This window comes from Phacochoerus africanus, chromosome 6 (assembly GCF_016906955.1).
Source record: "Phacochoerus africanus isolate WHEZ1 chromosome 6, ROS_Pafr_v1, whole genome shotgun sequence".
Lineage (NCBI taxonomy): Eukaryota > Metazoa > Chordata > Mammalia > Artiodactyla > Suidae > Phacochoerus > Phacochoerus africanus.
This window is the reverse complement of record NC_062549.1, coordinates 100,058,836-100,072,968: the sequence shown is the minus strand read 5'-3', so window position 1 is coordinate 100,072,968 and position 14,133 is coordinate 100,058,836. Positions and strand designations below refer to the sequence as shown.

General features: G+C 46.7%; 1 protein-coding gene across 1 annotated transcript in view; it reads right to left on the bottom strand.

Moving 5' to 3' along the window:
* The window catches only part of PDZK1 (PDZ domain containing 1), a 31,043-nt gene extending 20,427 nt beyond the window's left edge, over positions 1-10,616 (bottom strand). Inside the window, exon 1 of the mRNA XM_047784832.1 lies at positions 10,106-10,616. The gene's annotated coding sequence lies outside the window, so the exon portion shown is untranslated. The remainder of the gene's footprint in view (positions 1-10,105) is intronic.
* Between the last annotated feature and the right edge of the window lie 3,517 nt (positions 10,617-14,133).

Here is a 14,133-nt window from a genome sequence, read left to right as displayed (position 1 = left end):
CCCCTCAGTCTTGGGAAAAGGCCCTCATGGGCCAGAGAAGAAGGTCAGGGCTGGGTGGATTATTAACAGCTGCCTTCAGATTACCTTTACTCAACCAGAGAAACCATGGTGGCAGCCTGGTGACGAAGGGTCCTCAGGATCCAGCTCTTCCCACGGTCCTGCCCGGCCAGTGTGGGAGCCTGTGGCTCTGCTTGCCTCGCCACATTCTAGTTTTGAGCCAGGCAAATGGAATCAAGCAATGAAGACAACCTTTCTCAGCTGCCATGGGCTCTTTATCCCATGAATGAAGTCCTCCAAACCTAACCCCCTTAAGCGCTGAAGCCATCTCTCCTCCTCCATATGGGTGGAAACCTGAGTTCTATACCTGCCTGAGGCCAAACAGTTAGATTCTCCCATTAGCATACTGGGGTAGGTGCAGCTTGTTTAGGATCATAAATGCAGTTTCCTCAACTCTGCAGTAAACATCAAGAAGACACATCACCCCAAATCTGATTTTAATTGCCCATGCCACAAACATTTGCCTCACACTTGTATGCAAAACGCTGTTAAGTGGTTGATGGGATAAAGTCAACGCCTCTGTTCTCAAGTGACTTTATAGTTAAATAGGGGTGAAGGAAAAGTTCTACTACAAAAAACAGCTACCACGATGAGCAGAGCATAAAAGCCCACAGTCCTATAGCAGGGGGCAAATTAAGGAAAGCTTCACAGGGAGTTCCCATTGTGGCACAGTCATAAAGGTGGGGCCTGGCATCTCTATACGAAGACACAAGGAGTGCATGTACACAGCGAAAAGGCACTGTGAAGACACAGTAAGGCCACGATCTGCAGACCAAGGAGAGAAGTCTCAGGAGAAACAAACTCTTCAGACACCTTAACCTTGGACTTCCAGCCTCTAGAAGTGTGGAGAAAAAAATTCTGTTTAAACCACATGGTATTCTGCCATTGGTGTTCTGTTCTGGCACTAGGAGACAAATAAATCCTCCAAGTAATGTTGCCCACTTGGGCTGGGTGTTAGGAAGGGAAGAGGTCCAAAAAAAAAAAAAAAAAAATCCAAAAAACAATAAGACTCCAGTGGTTCATGCCTTTGTGACTGGTAGAAGAGTAGTGCTATTAAAAGATGGTATAGTTGGGAATTCCCACTCGGCTCAGCAGAAACGAATCTGACCAGAATCCACGGGGACACAGGATCAATCCCTGGCCTCGATCAGTGGGTTAAGGATCTGCCATGAGCTGTGGCGTAGGTCGCAGACTCGGCTTGGATCTGGCGTGTCTGTGGCTGTGGTGTAGGCCAGCGGCTACAGCTCCAATTTGACCCCCCAGCCTGAGAGCCCCCACATGCCACAGGTCAGCCCCAGAAAAGAAAAAAAAAAAAGACAGGAAAATAAACAAACACACTTATAGGGAAAAAAAGATGGTATAGTTATGAGAAATGATATGGCCAGGTCATAAATCAGAGGACTTGGCAGTACATTCTGCAAGTAGACGCAAGCGCAGGCCTGGAGCTCAGGAGGTGATAGACTAGAGTTGGCCCGGCAGTGAGAATGTGAAAGGAAGAGGGCCAAGAATAAAGCCCTGGGCAATATCTGTACCTAGGAGACAAGAAGATCAAGCAGAGAAGGAATAAGAAGAAGATCAAGATTTTACAGTGTAGACCAAACTAAAAGAAGAATTTTAGCAAGACAGGAAACTTACCAACGCAAAATGACGCTAAGAGGAAATTCCCATCGCGGCTCAGTGGGTTAAGAACCCGAAATAGTCTCTGTGAGGACACAGGTTCCATCCCTGGCCTCACTCAGTGGGTTAAGGATCCAGCATTGCTGCAAGCTGCGGCATAAGTTGCAGGTGCAGCTGGGAGGATCCGGTATTGCTGTAGCTAAGGTGTAGGCTGGCAGCTGTAGCTCGGATTCAGTCTCTAGCTCAGGAACTTCCACATGCTGCAGGTGCGGCCCTAAAAAGAAAAAAGAAAAGAAGAAAAAACAATGCTAAGAGGTAAAAAGAATGAAAACAGAAAAGGCCATTAAGTCTAGAAAATGGACATGCAGGGAAAGGGACTAAGGGAGCAAGCAAGTAAATACTAGTAAAGAACAGAGGTGATGAGGGTCTTTATCTTGAAACAGATAAATGAGCGTTGAGATAGCATCTCGCGGGGAAACCAGGGGTGATGAATGGTTTTAGTTTCATGTGGGTATAAGCAAGGGGTAATAGGGAGACTATAGGAAGTAAGTGTGGCCTGATGAGATGGAATGCTTCTACTAAGGCAGGAGAGAAGTGGAAAAAATGAGATAACCGGGGAGATAAGGTCAACTTCCCGAGATAAACCAGGAAATTGAGGCTATGGACCAAAATAGCCACTGGGCTCAAACTGATAAATCTGTGAGGCTGGTCAGGAGAGGGCTGTGGATCTTTTTTTTTTAATCCAAACTCTAGAATTCCTCCTGTCTAGCTATTCGCTTCTCAGACCAAGGTCTTTCTGCTGTGGTTACTAAATGTGTATTCTATTTATAATTATAATCTAATTGTGCTTTTTTTCCTAGTTACAGCTTTATGCTTTTTAAAATTTTTATTTTATTTTATTTTTGGCCACACCCGTGACATGTGGAAGTTCCTGTGCCAGGGATCGAACCCGTGCCTCAGCAGCAACCCAAGCCACAGCAGTGACAACACCAGATACTTTACCCACTGCACCACAGAAGAACTTAACCACCAAAAGACAGCTGCTCTGAGGAAATAAGAACCCCGTGTGCCAGATCATCCAATTTCTCCAGAGGACCAGGAAATCCAGATTTATGAGAAATGTCCCCACTTTTAAAAGCTGCCAGCTATTTCAAAGTTTTAAGAGACTTCATGTAAACTAAACAGAATTGAACTCCTGGGCTGGCAGATTATAACCCTGGCAAAAAGGATATCAAGAGCCACAGCATTGTTTCACTATAATGAGTCAACAGATTAAAAATTTCTAAGAAACCACTTAAAGCTAAATATTTTTTTCATTAGATAAATTTCATGAATTTATAGCAGACCAACCAGCATGGTTTCTTGTGGGTTTTTCTCGCCATAATGTACATCAAGAATAGAAGGAGAGGAGTTCCCTTCGTGGCACAGCAGAAATGAATCCAACTAGGAACCATGAGGTTGCGGGTTCGATCCCTGGCCCTGCTCAGTGGGTTGAGGATCCGGTGTTCCCATGAGCTGTGGTGTAGGTCGAAAACGCGGCTTGGATTTGCAAATGCGGCTTGGATCTGGCGTTGCTGTGGCTGTGGTGTAGGCTGGCAGCTTCAGCTCTGATTAGACCCCTATCCTGGGAGCCTCCATATGCTTCGGATGCAGCCCTATAAAGACAAAAGACCAAAAAAAAAAAAAAAGAATAGAAGGAGAAAGTGGTAATTTTTACCCACATTGGAGTATGACATGTTTGAAAACAGAAGGCCAGGAGGTGAAGGTTTCCATTTACAATGAGCACAGAACCCATCAGAATGTTAGACTGTGGGGCCATGTGAATGCGCAAGAAAGAGGAGCCGCAAAGGTCCCATTGGGAAGATGAGGTGTTTTAGGGATTGGGGCAGCAGGATGGATGGGGAGAGGCAAGAAGGAGGCACTGAAGGGTAAGTTTCAAAAACTAAGGGGTTGGGAGTTCCTGTTGTGGCTCAGCGGTAATGGCTCCAACTAGTATTCATGAGGACTCAGGTTCTATCCCTGGTCTCGATCAGTGGGTTAAGGATCCGGCGTTGCCATGAGCTGTGATGTAGGTCACAGACGCGGCTAGGATCCCGAGTTGCTGTGGCTGTGGCAGAGGCCAGCAGCTGTATTCTGATTGGACCCCTAGCCTGGAAACTTCCGTATGCCACACCTGCAGACCTAAAAAGAAAAAAAAAAATTTAAGGGATTAACACAGGAAAAGTCATCTTAGAACATAGTGGTTTCCAGTAACAAAAAGTCTAACGTGGCCAAACAGGAATGCGGCTGATGTGAAGAGAAGCTGTATTTTTATTTCTGTCTTCCCTCAGCACTCTAGTCTGGGTAGAGTACATTAGAAAAACAAGAGTTTTAAAGCCAAATCTGGTTTTTGATTCCAGTGTCACCACTTGTTGCTGTGAGAACATGGTTGACTTCATTCTGAACTGGAAATAGAAATACACCAAAAATAGGAAATGCACATGAATGCAGCAAAGATGACTGAGATGGACCATGTAAATCATCTCAGCACAGTATCTGGAGCAGAGAAGCCCACTGCAGGCACATCAGCTTCCCAGTTCTCTGGTGGGGGTCCTGATGCAGTGGGAACCCTGTTTCTCGTGAGGACATTTGAGCAGTGCTCCCAATTTTCCTTTTGAAGCAGACAAGAGATTGAGTGATAGACTAGGGATGGGCAGGCATCTTGCTCTTCAGGTCAGGGATTTTCTCTCCCCTCACTCTGACCCACCTCTGCAAAGTGAGTGTTGGCTGCTGAAAAGTCAGGGCTGGAGATTTTGATCCCCATGAAATCAAGCTCAAATAATGAACTAGGAGTTCCCTAAACCCAGAAGTATCATGTGGGTTAGAAAGCTAGGGAATTACAAAAATAGAATATCTTCCCCCCCGAAAAAGGAGTTCCCTTGTGGTGCAAAAGGTCAAGAATCCAGTGTTGTCACTGCAGAGGCTTGGGACACTGCTGTGGTGCTGGTTCTATCCCTTGCTCAGGAACTTCCACATGCCTTAGGTGCAGCCAAAAGAAAAAAAGAGAGAGAGAGAGAGAACCAGGAGTTCCCCTTGTGGTGCAGTGGAAACGAATCCAATTAGTATCCATGAGGATGCAGGTTCAATCCCTGGCCTCACTCAGTGAGTTAAGAATCTGGCATTGCCTTGAGCTGTGGTGTAGTTCATAGACATAGCTCAGATCCCACGTTGCTATGGCTGTAGTATAGGATGGCAGCTGTAGCTCCGATTCGATGCCTAGCCTGGGAACTTATATATGCCATGGGTGCGGCTCTAAAAAGAAAAAAAGAAGAAGAAGAAAAAAGAAGCATAGCCAAGATTCAAGGAGGCGTAAGATTCCATGGAGCTTATACAGAACTAAGCTGGCCAGAGAGTCCCAACACCTGGAGCAGATAAGCTCTAGCAGAGGTGAGTAAAAGATACACCAGCCAAGGGGCCCAAGGAACAGACAAAGGTGGAGAAGACGCGCCTCACCTGATTATGGATGTATGTATAGATCACGGTCATCAGTTCAGGTCACTCACCAGACAAGATCACTGGACTTCCAAAAGTTTAGAGAAAGGATGTGGGATGAACGGCATTCTGCTTGCAGGGGGAGAATCAGACAAGAAAGTGCCCCAGGACTGTCTTCTTTGCCTGTCTCCCCAAACCCAGGATGTAGTAGATCATTCTATAAATACTATGACCTACAACCATTAGTCACAAGTACCCTGGACCCACCACCATCTTCTCTAATAGTGAAGACGCAGTGAGGCAGTCAGTATAAGACTACAAAGAAAACACAGCTGTTCCTTAAAAGGCACCGATGTAACAACACCTGAACCATGAAAAGCTAAACAGCAAAAACTTAAGACAGTAAGTGAACAGTGTTTAATTCTAGTTACCGCAACTGTAGAAGGAAATTTGTATAACCGAGGATGTAACCATAGAATAAATTATTTCTGTTGCATTGAGGCATGAGGGGAAGGGAAGGCAGGAGCTCTTGGGTAAGATTCAACCTGAATGTTATTCACTTGGCTCTGAACTTCACGCTGGTCTACAAAACACCTTGAACTTCAGCAAGGAGAAAGCAACATTCCCAGAAGCCTGACCGAGGCATATCCATGCCCTTGTGAGAAATGCTGCCCCTCCAGCATTTACATGCATCTGCATAATGAGTAAGACAAAGAAATTGCTAGACTTTTGTTGGAAAAATGTGATTGGCGGAGACTGGTGATAGATCAGGGGTGTCCTGCTCTGGGCCAGGAGTGTCTGCCTTCATTCAGAGCTGCCCCAGAGCCTCGGCATACGCTGTCTCTTCCCAACAGCAGCAAATAAATCCTATTGAATCTCAGCTGGTGCTGACAGATGCTTCAAGCAAGAAGGAGATAAATGTAATTCAATTTCATCCTTCTCCAAAAGTATTTTACCTAGAGCAGATTCTGTATCTTTGCTGCAGGTTATACACAAGCCACCTGGATTCCTCCTTTGAAACGCAGGAGGTGTGGAAATTCAAATACTCAAGTTTGTTAATTTTAAATAATTAGTGTCAAAAATAGGAAAATAAGCGGGGCTCCAAAACCTGTTTTTACTAACGGTATTTCCCCACCATGATGGTTACCATTTGGTTTTAGCCAGCCATAGATTTCAAGTGTGGAAAATTAATGGAATGTGTTCCAATAAAGTGATGAGAGGTCCAGTGAGTCCTTCTTACTTCTCATTTGTGATAAGGAATGGAATCTTCTTATCTTGAAGTTCATTTGGCCTGCTGGTACTAAATGCCACTCCTCCTACCCACCCATCATGAATGGTACATAGTCCTATATGGCAGGACTCTTGGTTGGAGTTCAAGGCCTTCCCTACTTGCTTATCTAAGAGTTCTGCCAAGTTAGGACAGAGATGCCCTCAGGGAAAGGATACCCTTGTGCTGCTGCTAGAACTAGTACCTGAAAACAGCTAAACTATCCCAAGGTTTGGCTGGAACAATCATATCTCCCCAAACTGGTATCTTGTTTTACAAGACCCCTTGAACTTCCATTTCTACCCCCTCGCTTTATTCCTACTTCTCAGGGTCCTCCAGCATCCAGGATCTCGCAGTCACTGCCTCAAGAACAACCTCCTAATCTTGCTCTCACCATGTCAGTCTTGAAGATTAACATTCGAGAACCTAAAATCCAGACTTCTTGCTCAGGCTTTGAGGTTCAACCTAACCCAGCCCTACCTCCTTCCCCTCTGCTCCTCAGCAGGCACCAAACTGGCCCGCATGTGGTCAGCCCCACCCTCCTGCCCTTTGCTCTGCCTGAAATGCCTACCCCCACCGATTATTTCTTCATAGTAGGTCCTAAGCAAACATTTTTCCCAAGTGAATGAATTCAAGACCTACCCACTGTCAAGTTCAAATTTTAGGTTAAACATAAATCCTTTCCTGACCACCACAGTGAAGAAATCGCTCAATCCTCTAAATCTCAAGTATCGTTTATATAATCAATAAGCTATGATTAGTACCTGAGATGAGGCAGATACCAAGGTTCAACCCAGATTAGACACTGTTCTGCCCTCACAGAGCCCAGAGTCAAGTGGAGGAAAGCTACAGACATAACTACCAAATGTGGGTGTTGGAATATTGAAAAGAAGGTGTTTGTTTGTTGTTATACACATTTATGGAGCTCCTACTAGACTCCAAGCACCAGCCAAGCTACCTTAATGAGTTCTCATTTAATCCTAACAGTCCATTTTACAAGAAAAAAAGTCTCTGAAAATGTACATTGGGTACATTGGGTTCCCATTAGCTATGTGGATAAGCAACCAAACCTGGATTCAAACCCAGTTGAGTCTGGCTTCCTCCCACCATCTCCCCAGCCTCCCGACCATGAGGGGTATGCCGTGTGAGGGAACTCACGTAGTTAGACTGGGAGGGGGGGAGGCATTCTGGGCAAAAGGACCAGCACAGGGATGTTCAGGAAGAGTGACTGGTTCCGAAAGCCCAGAGAACAGGTGTATGTTGAAATTAAGAAGCAGGTCAGGTCGTGGACTGTGAAGCACCTGAGAGTCGTCAGTTCTAGAGATTACAGAGGAGCTTCAGTGTTGACGTCTCAGAAGCTGGGAGCCATCTGAAACCAAGAGCAAAACTTCCCCAGCTGCCGTGGGGTATACTAGGGGCTCTCTCTCATATTTATCAAAACTCCTTACCACTGCCTGAGGCCCTGCCTTCCCTGGGGTCATGCCCAGTCAGAGAGCTGCCCAAAGAGCATCCGAATGGTAGCATTTAAGGTGTGCCAGGCACTATGTGCTTCTCCCATCCAATCATCATAACACTAGGAATGAGTTTCTATTATGCCCATTTGACCAAAGAGGAACTAGAGATCTACAGAGGAAGAAAACATCTGCCCTGGACTTCAGGTCTCTAATTCTTAACCAGTTAGCCATGACACCCCCCAGGCAAAGAGATCATCACGAAGGGCCAAGGAAAGGAGACGCTGAGATCTTGAGGAAAACACATCTAGCCCCACCTTGCTACTCTCATCAAACTCCCATGAAACAAATGTGAAAACCTCTTAACCACAGTGTGACCAGAGACGCCCATTCCCACTTGATCAGAATCAGGATCTTAGGTGCCTGAGAGAATATCAGGGTTCTTCAGCCTCCTCTTTGCTAAGAGCATTTAATCCAAACACACTGATTCTATTCTTGCAGCCCCCTCCTAGGCACACAAACTTCCATTTACAGAAATAGCAAGCATGAACTCTGTGCCAGGTATCACTCCAGGAGCTGGGACGACAGCAGGTAACACAAAGGACCAGGCCCCTGCTCTCTTGAAGCTTAACATCTGGCAAAAGTGACAAAAAGTAGCACGATGATTTCTGATGATACATGGTGGTGAGGTGGAGTGAGGACGCTGAATTTAAAAGCCACTCCTGGGGAGGCAACATTTTAATTCATATCCAAAGGACAAGCAGGAGCCAGCCTTCAGAGCTCCTGGGTCACTTATACTTGGTGGGCCAAAAAGGACATTAATGATCATCTAGTCTCAACTCCTTATTAATAGATAAGTAAATAGAGGCTCAAAGAGATTAAAAGACGGGACAAGGCCTCCCGGCTGACCTCAAGGCTGTCCCACTGTCCCACGGAGCCTTTAGACACACACATCTGAAGTGTAAGCACATTTGTGCTTATGCTCAAACATACAGTTTTATCTGGGGAAAAGTGAAAGGCTTTGGAAGATGATGAAATGGAGACTCCAGTTGGAGAAGCGACGTCAGTGGCCTGTCCCTAACAACTAAATCAAAACCCAGATTATGGGTATCCCAGCCCCATCTTCTTCCTCCAGGACGAGAAAGTGCTCTCTAGCCAGTGGTCCATGAACACAAGACATCATTATCAGCAAGTTCATCGTTTATGGTGCAAAGACCAAACAAAAGAGTCAAAGATAAGAACAATTTACTTTGTCCTAACACACAAACTCAAAGTCCCTGAGTTATTTGCTGCGGGAAAGAACATGTGATTCCAGGTGACTAGACAACCATGGCCTGAGACAAACAGCCCCTGGGACTTTTGGAAATGGGACTGACGCCCGTGCGTGCTTTGCAGGAAGTGTAATCAAGGAGGAACGTGTTCTTCAAGGGCCCGTGCTGACCGGGAGTCGCCTAGGCTGGCTGCCCTGAGAGGACAGTCACATTGAAGTCCCTCAATCCCCTCTGCCTAGGAAATAAGCTACTAGAGTTCCCAAACCTACCTGCACACACGAGTCATCTGGGGAGGGGCAGTGTTTAAAAAAAAAAAAAAAAAAATTCAGGACCTCACAAAACCCAAAGAACTAGATGCTCCAAAGGATAGGCCTGGGGATCTGTTTTCAAATCCAGCCAGCCTGGAAATCCACTGTTTTTGCCTTTTTCTTTTTTCTTTCTTTTTTTTTTCTTTTTTTTCCCCTTGTGCTACAACATGATGAAAGAGGAAAGACATTTGTTTTTATTATCCAGTGAGAAAGTGAGATTGTATCCTTTCAGGGCTGCTTCCAGAAGCAAAGCTCTGCTGCCCCAAGCCCTTGGACAGTGGGAGGCCTGTGAATGAGTAGCTCCCCTGTGACCTGCCAGGCCTGTTGTCTCCCTCCCTTTGGCTGCACATCAACCCCCCCACGCAACCCCAACCCCGGAAAGCTTTTCCTGAGGGTCAGTTTACCAGCTCCTTTGTGAAGCAGACCCCAGCCTGCAAGGGGCAGGCGTCTCAGGCAGAGAGGAGCTCAGAGGATGGACAGTCCACCCCACCTCCCCGTCCCCCCGCAGAGGGGCCTGGCTCCTTCCCCACCAGCCCCTCTTCTGCCCTGGACAGCCAGCTCCTGCTGAGAAAAGGAAAAAGAAAAAAAAGGAGGTGATTCGGACCCAGGTGGCCAGTGCCCCTGTCCAGGGTGGAAGGGGGGGAACGGAGAGGCAGCTCTTACCTGGATCCTGGAGAAGAGGAGCCGCTGGGTTCCCTGGGGAATTCTCTCTCTGCTGAAGAGCTAGTCTTGGAACTCACTGGACTTTGAACAAAGATTGATTTAAAAGCTGATGTATTTAACAGAGACGTGTGGTCTGAGTTCAAGTGACCTCTGTCCTGTTTCCTGCCAAATGGTTGGGCCCCGAGCTGGGCAAACCTGAAAAAACGCTCAGCAAACCCGGCTCCCAGGCCACCTGCCTAGCGATGCGGGTGCAGCTCTGAGACAAGGAGGGGGCAGGGGGGCAGCCTGGGAGGAGGGGCCTTGCCGGGCTCTGTCCCCGCCCCAGATGCCTCAGTCACACCAACCAACACCCAAAGCCTCGGGAGCCTCCAGCCACAGGCAGGGGCTGAGGACCATCACCTGAGCATCCTCATGCCCCACTGGGGAGTGTACCTGGGCCGCTCCCACCCAGTGGAAGACCGGCAGCCCCAGGAAATGGAGCAAAGCCCATCCTTCCTCCTCCATCTGCGAGTTCTCACTTGTATGCTCCCTAAGAGTTGAGCCCGTAAAGTGCCCGCTCTGTTCCCCAGTCCTTGCCTCCTCTCAAACACTCTCTCTCTCTCTCTCTCTCTCTCTCTCCTTCTCCCTCTCCCTCCCCGCCCCTCTCTCACCTGAGGGTACTCTGTTTCTATTCTCCAACCTACAGACAATTCTCTTCTCGTCCTGGCTCAGAACCTCTCAGGTGAGCCCAGCTAGGCAGGCAGAGGCACTTCCACCAGCTCCTCCACAGAGCCTGAGCAGGGGGCTGGGGTCTTGTGCTCAACCCCCAGCCCCCAGACCCAGCCCAGCCCCAGCCTGGAGCAGCTGATCCCTATCAGCAGCACCCACACAGGCAAACCTAGTGCCAGGCTTCTCACTGACCTGGATCCTCAGCCCACACTGGAAATCAGGGCAAGAGATTGCCAGGAGCAGTGAAGCAAATCGAACCAGAGGCTGGGGACAAGGTGGCCTCACCCTCCTCCACCCACCCTCCAAGGGCCTCTTGTTTCTGATGGGCCTTGGCTGCCCGGTGTGAAGGTGTGGCCCGAGCCAGTGACAAACACCTGAACAGCTAACTCAAATCAGGTCATTTCCACCTAACCCCACGCTCCCTGGGTCTCCTATAGACCTTCCAAAGTGGAGGGTAGAAGGAGAAAATCTGGATTGAAGAGCAGAATTTCTGGGTTCAAATTCTGACCCCACCCCTTCCCAAGCGTTTGATCTACAGTAATTTATGTTTAACTCTCTGAGTCTCACTTGCCTTCATCATCTGCAAATAGTGGTTACGTTGTTTTTAGAAATATGTTTATATTGAATCAAAATATCTCTCACTTCTGCCCCTCAGTCCTGATGGCTCCCTCTGAGCTCCACTGACTAAGTCTCCTCCACTGACTAAGCCACAGTTACGGCAGCTCTTCACCATTCAAAGGCTGCCCTCTCCTTCTTTTCTCTGGAGGGACAATGCATGGCCCTCCTTCTTTTGGGTGTTCTGTCTATCCCATGACTTCAAGACTTCTCGCCCTGGATCCCAGCTAGTTTGTCAATGTCTCTCTCAAATTCAAAGGCCAAAGGGGAAACCTTAAAGGTGAGGAAATTGTTCTGTACCTTGAGTGTGGGTTGGCTATGCAATTATCTCCAATTGCCAAATTTCACCAAATTCTACACCAAAATAGGTGAATTACATTGCATTGAAGTGATTCCTTCATTTTTAAATTGAAGAACCTAAGTCAGTAGAATTTATTCTTAAAGCTTCTATAATTAAAAAAGTTGGATCACCAAAAGAAAAGACAGTGGAGTCTATTTATACTCCTCAGTCCTCAATCAAGAGACTTCTCAGACTCACCCTTCACCCCAGCCCAGATGGGATAAATAGCCACAAGCCTTCAAACTGGAAATAGAAGAGGCCTTAACATACAGAGACAGGGTGGGTTCAAAATCAAATAGAAATGAGTGTTGCTTGCTTGGGTTTGGTTTTTGTTTTTGTTTTTTTTAATGGCAAAATACATCATGGTGAACTGAATGAGATTTGCACTCACTAAAATTGGGATTTTAAAAAAACCTCATGCAAAAACAAAAAACAAAACAAAACAAAATGAAAAACAAAAAAAACACTCATGCCTATAAGTGGCTCTGATCTGGTTCATGCAAAGCAGAGTAAGTCTTCATATTGATTACTTAGCTCTAGACATTCATGAAAAGGGAAAATAACCTTGTCTACTGTATAGACATTTATATCTATCATTCTCTGAACCCTCAGCAGGATCCTATGGGACAATATCCCCATTCTAGAGATAAGAAAGCTTAAATTCATCTGCTTAATTATCCTGCCTGAGATCCCCTGGCTCAGAAGGATTAAAGGGCCTGTCTGTCTCCTTAGGTCGCACTGTGTTGCCTCTGCAATGAAGCCTCCCACTATCCAGGAAAAGAATGTGCTTTCTTCCCTGAAGCAGAGCCTGATAAGGACTTGTGTCAGGTTACGGAAAGATGTCCTGCATTGTTAGGCGCCTGGAGTAGGCGATCTCTTGGGTCGCTTCCAACTCTAAGAGTCTGTGAACCTAAACGCTATGGGTGCTGCCCATGAGGGGGTAGTGGGTCCTGCCATGGGTGTGGGTGTAGAGGGCATGCAGATAAGAGTTATGAGCATGGGATTTGGCATTGAGCAGGCACTGAATTAAATCCTAAATCTGCTGTTAATAATTCCGTATTTCTTTTTTCTTTTTAAGGCTGCAATTGCAGCGTATGAAAGTTCCCAGGCTAGGAAGGGCTGCAGCTGCCCACCTACACCACAGTCACAGCAACGCCAGATCCGAGCCGCATCTGCAACCTATATGGCAGCCCACAGCAATGCCCTAACCTTAACCCACTGGGCGAGGCCAGGGACCGAACCCACATCCTCGCAGAGACTACATCCTGTCCTTAACCCGCTGAGCCACAGCTGGAACCCTAGTTTTGTATTTTTTTATTGTCAGCTCAAGTTTGTCTGGGCTTTAACCATGGAACCCTCGGCAGCTTGGGTGGAGGGTTTCCCTTTGTTTTTGTCAGGCAGCACTTTCCACAGCCCTAGCATGATGAAGGTAAGCCTGGGGCAATTTATGTTCATCACTTGCCTGAATGTTTTTAGACCAAGCAAACAGTTAATGTCAGTTATGACCCCATCACCTCCTAAAGGCAGATCTGTGGTTGGAAATTTGCAGGAGAGGATTCTTTTTTCTCCCCAGAGCCCAACCTAAGTTAGACCATTTCCTTGGTATTCCTGAGCCATTCTTCCCTGTTCTGTTTTTTCTATAAACATATCTCCTTTTATCATACTCATAGTCTATGTTTATTAATTATTTTCTGTCTCTTCCCCACCGAATATAAATTTCCCCAGGGATAGGGATTTGTGTTTGTTTGGTCACTGTATCCCAAGTGCCTGAAATATAAGCCTCACTTACAGAAAGCTTTCCAAAATGTTATCAAATGAGTGAGTGAATAAGAGCATCTCTTTTTGCCAGCAGGACTTGTTTGTTTTGGGTTCGGGGTTTTTTTTGTTTTTGTTTTTGTTCTTTGCTTTTTAGGGCTGCACCTGTGGCATATGGAAGTTCCCAGGTTAGGGGTCGAATCAGAGCTACAGCTACCAGCCTATGCCACAGCCACGGCAATGCAGGATCCGAGCCTCATCTGCAACCTACATCACAGCTCACAGCAACACCAGATTCCCAACCCGCTGAGCAAGGCCAGGGATCAAACCCACATCCTTATGGATACTAGTCAGATTCATTTCTGCTGTGCCGCAATGGGAACTCCAGGACTGATTTTTATCCCACCCTTTCACTAAGCATATAGCTCTGAGGGTCTGGGCTCTGTGCAGGGTCTCAGTGCCTAGGTCTTCTCTCCTGTCCCAAAGGTACCCTGTAAAAACAAGCTGTTTGGTTATCAGTTTTCAGCTCTTTTTACTTCTGGACCTTAGAGATTTCGTTCCTTTCTTCCAAGTTCAGCTATCTATTTGGGGGGAAATGTTTGATATACTT